This window comes from Nothoprocta perdicaria, unplaced genomic scaffold (assembly GCF_003342845.1).
Source record: "Nothoprocta perdicaria isolate Ctin4 unplaced genomic scaffold, notPer1 scaffold_92, whole genome shotgun sequence".
Taxonomy (NCBI): Eukaryota; Metazoa; Chordata; class Aves; order Tinamiformes; family Tinamidae; genus Nothoprocta; species Nothoprocta perdicaria.
In genome coordinates this window covers 2,575,487-2,587,899 of record NW_020456221.1, presented here as the reverse complement: position 1 = coordinate 2,587,899, position 12,413 = coordinate 2,575,487, and positions in this window count along the sequence as shown.

Below are 12,413 nucleotides of genomic sequence, written 5' to 3'. Positions count from 1 at the left end.
CCGCGCCGCGGGCCGCCCCCGCGCCGCGCTCCGCCGCGCCGCTCCCCGCGGAGCCGGCCCGGCCGCGCCGCCGCAGCAGTGACCCCTGCCGGGCCGGCGGCGCCCGGCGCCCCCTGCCCGCCTCCCCTCGGGCGCGCCCCGCTAATGTATATATATTAAAAACAAAGTCGCGGTTGTCTGGTGTGTGCGCGTGGCTGCTGGAGCTCCTGCTAGTCCACCTGCGCGTTTGAAATGCTGCACACGTCTCTGTTTAATGGTTACTCCCCCGCCGGCAGAAGGTTTAGCCCCGGTCTCACAGGTACTTGTGCATTTGCTTATCTTGGCGTACATAAGCTGTGCTCTTGAAGTACGCACGGTTTGCATGTGCATATTTAGGAACTTGCATGAACGTTTTTTCTTAGCTAGCTCATTTGCTCCCATTGCATAGGAGTGGGGCAAAATGAGAATTCGCACTTGACAAACCCTTACCAGACAGGTAGGTAAGAGGCTTAGGGAGTGATTGACACCTTCGTGCTCGAGGCTCTGCTCTGAGATCCTACTGTTCCCCAGACATGCTACTTCCACCTCGTTTGGTATAGGCTGCGTGCAGGTCCTGAACCTGCAAAAACAGCACTTTCCATGGACACTGTGAAGATCAGGACACAGGACAGATCTGTTATACCAACACCAGTATACCCAGTATTACACATTTCCATGAAAAATACAGCCTTTTGAACAAGTTACAGAACATAAAGTAATGCAAAAGTTTAGAAACAAGTTCCTAACTTTGTTGGACTACATATACCCAATGAGAATATCATCCAAGCTAAAAAAAAAAAAAAAAAAAAAAAAGATTTGGCTTAATTTCTCTTTCTAAGCACATTTTTCAAACACATTTCTTGACTCTTTTAGACAACAGTGTTTCAATGAACAGATGGTTCTTTTTTCCTTCTCTTTAGTCTATTTAGATACATATATCATTCCCATCATGACATAAATTACCCCTTAAGTCAGTTAAAGTCATTATATATGTATAAATCACTGATTAATCAAGTGAGAGGAAGGGCTCAGTGAACTCAAAATTTGTCTTCAAACCTTTAACTATAACTTAAAAATAGCTCATATTGTTAAATTACAATCCCACAGCTGAGCAGCCTAAATGAAGACCAGTCTTGGGTACAAGCAGCCCAAATAGACTATTTAGTGTCCTCTCTTTCTGAAGATCCTTATGAAGCTACTGCACATTTGCTGATTGATCCACAGGGATTGTAATATATAGACTTGCCATGTTCAGCTGATGCCTGTGCTATGGGGCAGGGCCATTAATACATAAAATTGTCTCCTAACTATCTTGAAAGCACAGCTAGCAGCTGATCCCTCACTAGTACCAAAACCCACAATTTGTGGTATAAACCTGGGAAGAGATCCTGCTTTGAATTTGTCAGGTCAGTAGAGGAAGAGGGCTTGGCATCTTTATATTAGCTTTGAGAAGCTCAGGAAGAAAACAATTCTGATTTAATGCTTCATGAGATGAGCTTTGCCCAAGGACTTGAAGTATCAGGCCAGCTCATAAGAAACTTAAAATAGTGATCTGTTTTCCAAATCCACTAGGAAACTGAGCTTGTTTTTCTTTCTCTAAAAGAAAAAAAAAAGAAAACAAAGAAAAAGAAAAAAAGAAAAGCACAATTCAAACACTGCAAAGCTGCAAAGGACAACTTGCTGGCACAAGTTTTCATGTGACACAAACACTTATGGATATGTTTAAGTCAGGCATGTAAGTACTGGACTGTGCCATAAAAGTTTTTGGAATTTCTCTAATTAGTGAGATGCCCAGTACAATTCATTGCAATCACTGTGGTTCAGCACACCTTAATAATAACAAAATATTTTACCTTTAATGAAGTATCTGTCAATGAAGTCCTATAAACAGGACACCAGGAGACACAGGCATTTCAGTGTGCTCGGTGACCTACATCCATATTCTAATACACCAGCAAGATACTAATATACTAACTGCCTGAAGGAAGGTTTTACATACCTAATTTCTCACTAAACACAATTTTGCTCATAAACGTTTGCAGACAGACGTTGAACATATAGCAAGAAGCATTATGGCTTTTTTGAGTCATTATTACTGTTACCACTATCACTTGCCTATCACTGTTATTCCCAGTCTGTAGTAAAGCATTCATATATCACACTCCTGTGGGCTTCCTGGGGACTAGTGAAGAGTTAAAGCAAGACACAGATTTATTTTCCCGCTGATCTGCAGAGCAGAGAAAAAGCATTAAGTTCTAAAGCCAAAAAGGTAAAAGGAAAACAGAAAACAACATCACATATACTCTGGGCTAAATATACATCCCTGAATGTTTTCCACCTTCCTTTGAAAAGATTCCTATGAAGAATACTGTTCAGCAGTTAGTGTACAGAAGGGACTGGGTACTTCACAATTAAAACAAAAGTGAAGCGCTTTTGGCAGCACTGCACTGCTCTGGACCATCACACACTCACTGCCCATACATCACTGTCTCATAATTGCTCCCAGACATTCACAGTCCTTTAAGAGTAGTCCAGTAGTCCAGGAGATGTTTAACATCTCATTCAGAGTTACAGTTTTTGTGCCCCTTACACCAAAAGGACGACCAAAGCAGAAAATGGAACAAGAACCATTTCCACATACTGCTTTTCAGCATTCAGAATCTAAAGTTTAAGCGTGTTCCAAACATGCATGAGGGTCCTGCACCAGAATGAATAAGCCCAGGCACTAGTACAAGCTAGGGGATGACTTGCTGGAGAGCAGCTCCATGGAGAGGGACCTGGGAGACACCAAGCTAACCATGAGGCCAAGAAGGCCCATGGGATCCTGGCTGCATCAGGAGGATGTTGCCAGCAGGTGGAGGGAGGGGATCCTGCCCCTCTGCTCAGCTCTGGGGAGGCCGCACCTGGAGTATTGGGGGCAGTTCTGGGCTCCCCAGGACAAGAGGCACGTGGAGCTTCTAGAGGGGTCCAGAGAAGAGCAACCAAGATGATTAAGGGACTGGAGCACCTATGGAATGGGGAAAGACTGAGTGAGCTGGGCCTGTTTAGCCCGGAGAAGAGAAGATTAGCAGGGGATCTTAGCAGCAAGTACAAATATCTGAGGGTAGAATGTAAAGAAGAAGGGATGAAACACTTCTCAGTGGTGGCCAAACCATTGACAAAACAAGGGGCAATGGGTACAATTTGAAACACAGGAAATTCCATCTCCAAGTGAGGAGGAACTTCTTTCCTGTGAGGATGACAGAGCCCTGGCACAGGCTGCCCAGGGAGGTTGTGGAGTCTCCTTCTCTGGAGATCTTCCAAACCTGCCTGGATGCCGCCCTGTGCCCCCTGCTCTGGGTGTCCCTGCTGGAGCAGGGCGTTTGGACTTGATGATCTCTACCTTCTCTGATTCTATGTAATTCACACTTCTCATTTAACTAGTGTAAGTTTTACTTAAAAAAAAAAAAAAAAAAAAGCCCTCAAGACTGCTGACTTCTAGGTTTTTTTTTTGAACTATGTTAGCTACGTACATACATACATACATACACATGCATACACATCAGACGTATGCATCCACTTGGAAATAACAACACAAGGTTCAAGGCATACTAAAAATAAACTTGTTTATGTTGTATATATGTGTATATATATATAAACTTGTTAGCCTGTTCTGTATTTTCTGCAAAAACATAATGATTTGACCTTGGATTTTATTTAATACATGTAGACAACATGTAAAAACAAAACAATATATATAATCAGAAAACAAAATATAAGGCCAAAAATTACTTTTGAAAAATTGATTACGTTATTTTTGCACTTCTATGGCAATAAATCCCTCTGGGAATTTCAAATTGATATGACATTGTGTAAAAAACTTCTTCTTTATTTAAACATAGGAGATCCTAGGTGATTGCACTGCTAATGTAATAATTAAGTAAATCACTGACATTTTTTTGTAATCTTACTTTCAGCCTGTAAGATAGAAAAAAAACTGTATGACAGTTTTTAAATAAGTCATGTCTATGATTTTTTTTAAAGAATATAGTATTAAATGTACTTTCTCACCTTAAGAATAATAAAAAAAAATTAGAATGTTTATGGTAAATTGTAGCTCTGTACAGCTGAAATTAGCAACTGAAAATTCCATATATTTCTATAAAAACAAGAAAAAATCCTCTTTTTAGAATAAAAAGGTTGAACTGTTTGTTCAACCTAATTTTGTGTATGATGTGGTTTTACAAAACTTCTGTTAAGATTTTGTCAAGTTACCTAAATACAAAGAAGAACCAGATCATCTTGTTTTATTGTGTTTACTCTCAGCTTACTTGGCAGAGCTTAAATGTGTTTTAATAATTAGTATAATTGAATGGCAGGGCATAGCCATCTAAATTACCAAGAAAAAGAAATAGATTCTCTCCAGGCCTTGAATTCTTTACACAACATAAATTGGCACCTTACAGTATAAAGACTGATACCTTACAGTATAAAGACTGATGGACATTCAGGAGATGAGCTTTTTATAAGAAAGACATATCTTATTCAGTGACTATTACCAAAAGAATAAATGATAACATTTATTGGTAGTAAAGGATGGAGTTGATCCACATTCAAAATAGAGAAAGGAAGAGTATTGGCTTTACACGCCTGAGCACTTTCTTACCACACTAGAAAAGTTCCAGAAGTGTATCTTGGATACATCAGTGAGCAATGACATGCCAAAACTTCATGCTCTGGGCACTAGATGTATTTTGATATGCTTGCAAGAGTTGTTATGAATATCCCTATCAAAGCATCTGTCACACCAATGATAGATCAGCCATACTAACTGGTAAGTAACAAGAGACTCAAACAGCAGATTGATTGATTGCAAGTCCCATGCTACTCAGATATAATGGAAGCCCTGTGCACCTGTAATTATCACTTTTCCTCTGCTCTCCCTTGCATTCGGGCTACAAGTATTTGGGAGCATCACTGCCAAGAGATGCTCAGTTCTGTTTCCCATAGGGAAATACAGCTGTATCAGACCTCCACACCCCTTGGAAATAAACCTAGGGACACAGTAAACTATGACTTTGACATATGCCATATGATTTAGACAGTCATAGTCTGAAAAGATTTCTCCAGCCAAGGCTCTAAACCACATAAGGGAGGGAACTGTTCAGGAACTAATTAAAGTAGCACAGGTGACAAGTGAGATGAATATTTTAAAAGAAAATATCTCCAACCTATGAAGGAAAAATAGTGTGTATGCTGATAGAAAAACAGAAAAATACTATTATAAAGTTAATTAAACTCATTGCTGTGAATCTTTATTTTAAAAAGCCAGGTTCTATGAGTCTTGATTGTAAGAAGTCAGGGTTATTTATTTATTTATTTACTTATTTACTTATTGTAATGTGTCTGTTTCCCATTTGAGGTCCAAATATTACGGCTGCATTTAGGTTTAATCTTTTCAGTGCTAACCTTAATATAGTTTCTTGATTAGAGCTATAGTTACCAAAACATAACTTGATTTCTAAAACTGTTGAGGTCTATACTAAAATGGTAAGACCAGCTGTAGAATGCAGTGAGATCAAAGTGCAGTGAGATAAGTCGAATTTAGTTTTATCTGTAAATCCCCAAACTTTCTAGTGCAATTTGTACAGAGGATTGTCTGTCTTGGAAGAATAGCCCTCTCTAGTTGTATCTTGGATGTAGAAAATGTAGTAAGTAATAATAGTGTGGAGAACATCATCAATCGAGAGCTGTAGTGATGGGAATTGTAGGTAAGCAGAAGACAGAAGATATTTCTCCAGCATCTATATGTACCTATCATGATTTCATAAACAAGAGGATTTCAGCAGCCATCTGCAACTGACTTAGAAAATCCAGTTTATCGTTTATCATATATGTTGTAGACTTAGATAACAGATAAGTAAAAATACACTCTGAAGCATGTCACGTATTGCTCACCTTGACTTTTTCTTTCCAATTTCCTTTCAGTAGTCAGACGATTGAAAGAATTCCTTCAAGCTGCTATGTGGGTCTCCAAATCTGAGTGGGGCTGAGCTCAGAAAGGGATTGGTCTGGATCTCATTCAGAGTTGAAGGCTGACCTGGACCACTAAAGCATCTAGTTGATTTCTTGTTTATTGCAGTTCTTTGAATATGGTCCTGTTTCACAGAATCATGTTTCCTGCTATGGATTCCCCAAACTCAGTATGGCAAAGCATAATTTCTGGAAATATCCAGTCAAGCTAATCAAGAAGATCTGGAAAGCTTGCTCCTTTTCTGGGTACATGTCCCTAAGTGTGCTTACACCCAACAGACATATTTGTATGTGCATCATTATATAGTCTTTGATTCATTATTCAGAATACACAAAAAATGTGAGAACTGCATGGGGCAGGAAGTCACTTAAACCAAAGAAATTAAAGAACTTGGCTTGTCCAAATCCTAAGTTATTTAAGAAAGGCTTAAGAAAGACTAAAGTTATTTAAGAAAGAATTTAGGCAAAAAATACTAGGTATTTTTGTAATAAACTGATGGTACTGCAACTTTTCATATTGTGTTAGTGTAAATTCCACATGGTCTTTAAGAGAATACCGGTTCATCATCATATTTTGAGTTCAAGTTATTTGGCCATGATGACGTTCAACTAACTCTCTGAAAGGAAACTCTACTTCCATTATAGAAGAGGAGAGATTAAAATACAAGCAAAAGGCAAAAGAAAGAAGAGGAGGGGAAAAAAAAAAGATCTGTTTGATGCTTGGATGATAGTTACATGAGAGAAGCAAAATCTAGGAAAAAAAAAGAAAATTACATCAGAGAAGCAAGAAACAAAAGGAAAAGTGAAAGAAGCACATATAAATTTAAAAAAAAAAGAAGTAAAATGACTCTTGGCACAAGATGTTTGTATAGGAGTTGGGCCTGTCAAGCAGGAATAGAAAGACAGGATTGGACAAGGTCATGGAAACATAAACAGTTGTGATGGAATTGAAGCACAAACACTGCTTGCACAGGGCTTGCCCTCAAGTGTAACGTTTTGCCTTGAAGGCAAGTGGAGTGTGGTCTGGCACCATGGGTGTTCCCCTCTACCTGCGCCCACAGCACTTCTGCTCTCGCTGCAGTCTGAATATACCTTGCTCTCCTGACTTTTCCTTTGCTACACAGTTTCATGGTTTCTAAACAGGGGCTTCTGGAGTATCTGTCGAGGAGGTGATGGGGTGTCTGATGGTCCATCTCCTAGTCACTTAAGGCAAACAGCTAGCCGTGTACTAGTAGCTCTGTGAAGTCTGTGGCACTTTCTAGGCTTACCTTGTTATTGCATGTGAAAGAACAAAATGAAGCAACTGTTAAATAAGCAAAATATGTTTCTATTTCTCAAAAATCAGCACTAGATGCTGATAGATGATCCTAAATATCAGATGTAAAAGCATATACCTATGTATAGCAGACTCTTTAGATCATATATAAAAATGTCCATCTACAGTTATCTTATATTTTCTAGGACATCAAACTAGCTACATTTCTCAGCTAATGTAATGCATAAAATGTATTAGTATTCTAATGTAAACACATTTTCAAACCTACCACATTACAGAATAGCATAGATTGACAAGAACTGATACAGCAATGCTCCAAGTTTGTAAAAGCTCTGTGCATGGCATCTGTGAAGAGAAAATTACTGAAATTAAGCCTTTCCTCCCCTATTAATACTTTTATAGAAAAGTTTATTCTTCACTACTTAATTTCATATTTATAATACCAAGTTCACTCTTAAAGTTTCCATTGCTGCTAGCACATCTCAGTGAACCATGCTGATTTGCTCATGCATGTATTTTATCTCATGTTTACACTATTTTGATAGGAGCTAGATTCCTGGCATCTTACTACTTTGCCAGAATAGCATACTCGAAATACCATTTTGAATGGCTGCTTATTTATACCCTTAAGCTTGCTAACCTCAGCAAATGCTTATAACCAAGTTCTACATCATTCCTTGTATATGCATAGGCATGTGTTTGCACAGACTATAATGTTGATTTTCACAATTAAACTTTGTTTATTTGTTTATAAAAACATGCAAGACAGCTACCAAAGCAGGCACCGTATTAGAATGCATAGGTTTTTGAACACACTGGAGTTTTCAGATCACATGCCATTCCCTTGATAAGCCTTTTCGACTCAGATATTCCTGATAACTTCTAGAGACATCTCATATAGGGTTAATAAATTGGCTGTAATCATGAGGTCTTATTAACAGTGTGAGTTTTCATTTTGCCTTCTATGAAAGCTTTCAATTTCTGGAGACAGTTCGAACAACTGAACAGTTGAAGTGCTCTGAAATTATTCAGTTTTCCAATATCCGCACAGTATTTTGGGGGTTATCTTGTATGATAGAATATACCCTCTTCATAAGCAGAGACAAGCCAGGTAAAATAATACTTATTCAGCAATAATTAATTCATTAACTATGTTCAGGTTTTGAGCGCTGGTTAGTCAGGCTCACCAGCTTACTGGCAACAACACCTAGAGGAAGTTCTTCCCTATGTTTCTCCCTGGATGTTTTCTGCACAGTATCAGCTTGCTTGGGACTATGCTCTTTAACGAAGAGTCATTTTGGTTTTGCTCTTTATCAGGAGCTGGGACTATGCTCTTTAACGAAGAGTCATTTTGGTTTTGCTCTTTATCAGGAGCTGGATATATTGCCAGGACCACTCCTGTCTGGAAGAGAGCTAGCCAGAGACATCATATCTGAGGTCTGCCCAACACCACATTCTATCCTGTGAAGATATTTAAATAAGGCTGTAGGCAGGCATCAAGTTCAAACCTAATAAATTCAGGCTTAAAATTTATGGCCAGGGAAGCAGATGGTTCTTTGTCTGCAGAATGGCAGTTTTGGTTGGTAGCATCTAAGGTTGTTCCTAATGTCTGCAGCTGATCTTGTGTGAGCTCTTATTGCTCTTCCTGATATTTCATTACTTAGTCTGCCAGAGAGCAGTGGGTGCTCAATACCTTTCTACAATCAATAAAGCAGTTAATCAGTTTACAGAGGGCACAGTATGACAGTGTCAGGAAATCAGCAGCAGATTAGGATCAATGACAGTTTCTTTTCCTATGTTTATCCCTCCTGGGGAGAGGGATTCTGTAAAGAGTGTGCTCTGCTAACTTTGCTGACTGGAGCAGAGGGAGGACTTCTTGACACCCAAAAAAATTGATGAAAACAAAATTTCCAAACAAAGCATCTTCTCTCTCAGCAGTTCCCTAGAGCTATTTATCTGCAGCCTAAAAAGGAAACCACTGGATTTTATTTTTCATCTCATTCAAAGAGTCTTTCTCTTTCTGACATATTACTAATCAACTGACAGAAAAGATCATAAAAGTAGCAAGGTGACTTTTGTTCTTTTTCCTTCTCCAGCAGCTTATGTGACTGGTTGGAAGAAAGATTAAGAGAGGCAAAGTCCTTGAGCCATAGCCCTTAAAAACAATTGTCCTCTTCACAGAATGAGTTTCCCACAGGACCATTTTCTTCTGACATCCAGCATCTGCCACTGCTGTTTCCAGAGCCAGCATGTGCTCTGCTAATCTGCCTTCAAGTTCCTTTTTTCTTAAATACTTATTATTTCCTGTTATATCATTAACTTAAAGGAGATCAAATTCTACCTCTCTGTGATAGGCAACTCTTAACATCTGCTCATAATGATCACAATGACAAGCACATTATTCACAGAATATCAGTAGGGGGTGTAATAAAACCTAAGCTTTACTATTTCAAAGCGCTTTGCAAACATAAAAATAAAGTGACTGATCCTCACAAAGATAGGCAAAGGCTTGCTCTATAGGCAAAGGCTTACTCTATAACTAGGAGAACTGGAACATAGGAAGGAAAAGCATTTTCAGCAAGGATTTGTATTGAGATAGTGGAAGAGTCGGAATTGCCTCTCAGATGCCAAACAAATCCATTGCTGTCTGTTGATGTGCTGTTTCTCATCTCCCCCATCAAAAATATCTGTGGTTAAAAATGTTAGTGATCATGATAGCTCTTGACTTCTGAGGAGACTAGAAATGTTATGACAATAGGCTCAAAGAATTGATAGATATGTTAAACCATGTTTCTAAAAAGGCACACTTCAAAACCCAAATTATCAGTAACAGAAACTATTAAAACTCAGTTTTTTAGTTTTAGTCTAGTTCCTCTATGTGTCCTATGAAAATATTCAAATTCTTGGTCTTATTCTTAATTCTTAGATTCTCAAAAAAATTTTTTTTAAATAAAGACAGGCTTATATATCTAGAATTTAGTCTTGAATTTTGATTCTATGAACACAGAACTCACATGGTGAGACTGTGTGTCAACAAATCTGGTTTCTGTGCAATTAAAGAAAAAGAGAGAGAAAGAGAGATGGAAAAATTTACTTGCACAAGCAGAACAAGATGTTCCTGCTTTTTTGTGTACATTTCAAATCTTTCCATTATCTCTAGACACTTTTTCATAGTAAATTTAGTAAATAAAATTTTTGTGCAAGTGGATTGAGATTTGTTCATCTCACTACAAAGAAGTTGCATGTGAATGTTTGTGTTTCTTATAGGTAATAGTAGCCTGAGAAGAGGATAGTTATACAAATAAAGATGCCTCTGAAGACTGTAGGAGCAAGTCTCTCAAGCAGAAAGCCAGTCTTGCTTCAGCAAACTCAGGGGGAGCCCGTCTGTGTCACAAACAAGTGCCTGTCCTCCAGTGAGCTAATGGGAATGAAAGCAGTCAGCAGAACACAAGATTGGGTTTTAGCTTGTATAATTTATATATTTTGATTTATGCCCTGACTGGCTAGAATTTGATGCTGCGAGAAGCATCAAGACCACAGCAAAGCCTGGTGTGCTCCCCAACAGCAGGAAAACAGCCAGCCCAAACATGGACTTTTTGCTTCTGTCCAACCACTTGCAAACTGATAATTTAAAGACAACCTTAAAACAACTTCTTCCTATTGAATTACCAGGAGTGTACATTTCCTCCAATAAATAACACCGTCTTCATTATACTGATACTCTTCTTCGCAAATGAATAGGACATTTTTCACCGTGCAGTAGTCTGTACGCAAGCTGTACGTCCACCATGGCAGCCAGAGTCACATGGCTGTGTATGATAATGCTGTGGTGTCCACCTTCTCATCCCCCTTTTTTTTGTTTTGTTTCTTGAAATCCTTAAATTTGGGTGCACAAAATGAACAAAAATAATATAAAACATTGTTGGATTATCAAGTTATACCATCAAAAATCTCATATAAGAAAAAACACCCAAGATTCGTGAGAATAAATTTTATTGTTAAAAGGTTTTAAACATATTGTCCTGAAAGAACCACAAAGAGAATTCCTAAGTCAGATATGCCATAGAAAATGACTGGATGGCAAAAACCTGGAGACAATATGTAATAACTCTAGAAGGAGTTTTCATGAAGACAGCTTCCTAATGACATTTATTGTACTGTAATGAAGCCCTCTGAAGCTCGACGTATTGTACCCAGTTCTTTTAACTGAACAATACTGCTATAAGAACAAAGAGAATTCCTCCATGCTCACTGCTATTAGATAAGAAAATAACAAGGAATTATTTATTATTCTCTTTTTCCATGAAAGCTGGAATATGTAACTAAAAAATACACAAGTTGGTATTTAATGGCTACCTTTTCAGACAGCTGGGGAGATAAGGGTCACCTCTTAAATTATGAGGAAACTGAGTTCATTAAGCTTTCCATGAACAGCCTGCTCAATTAATTTTATTCTGTGCTTGCTTACAATCATCGCAAGCAAAGCTAGCAAGACAAGTGATGGCTCCAACTACAGGCACTATTTCTTTTGTGGTAGACCGAGAGGCATTATTTTGAACTTGATTAAAATTGGTGGTTGCAGCCAAATAGCAGGATGAAATAATGATGATCTGTCATTGCTGAGTTTATTGCCAAAAGCAACTGACAAGGAGCCAACATTTCCAACGCTCTCTCCACCCTCATATTTCCCCCACCCCCAAAGAAGAGACATTACCAAGATAAAAATCTAATTTTAAATGTGATTTTTTCTTGTCATGTTAGCACCACATCAGGTCACTGAAAATGTATTTTTTTCCTACCTTGAATTCCCTCTAATTTATTCTGCTTTATTATGAGCTATTAATAAAATTCAGTCATTAAGCCAAGCTGTTGAATTTCACAGTGTTCTACTCATTGTATTTCACTAGTACAACCACAAGTCTGTGGAGTTCAGTTTAAATAATGAAGAAAAAAAAGATGAAAATACTGGTAAAAAATGTACAACTTTGAAATTCCTAAAATAAGTCTGAATTATCTAGTTGATTCGTATGATAGGACTAGATTTATGTGGTATATATAGAATTTGCAAGACTTTCCACTTTTACTACAATCTCTGATTTTGGTCTAG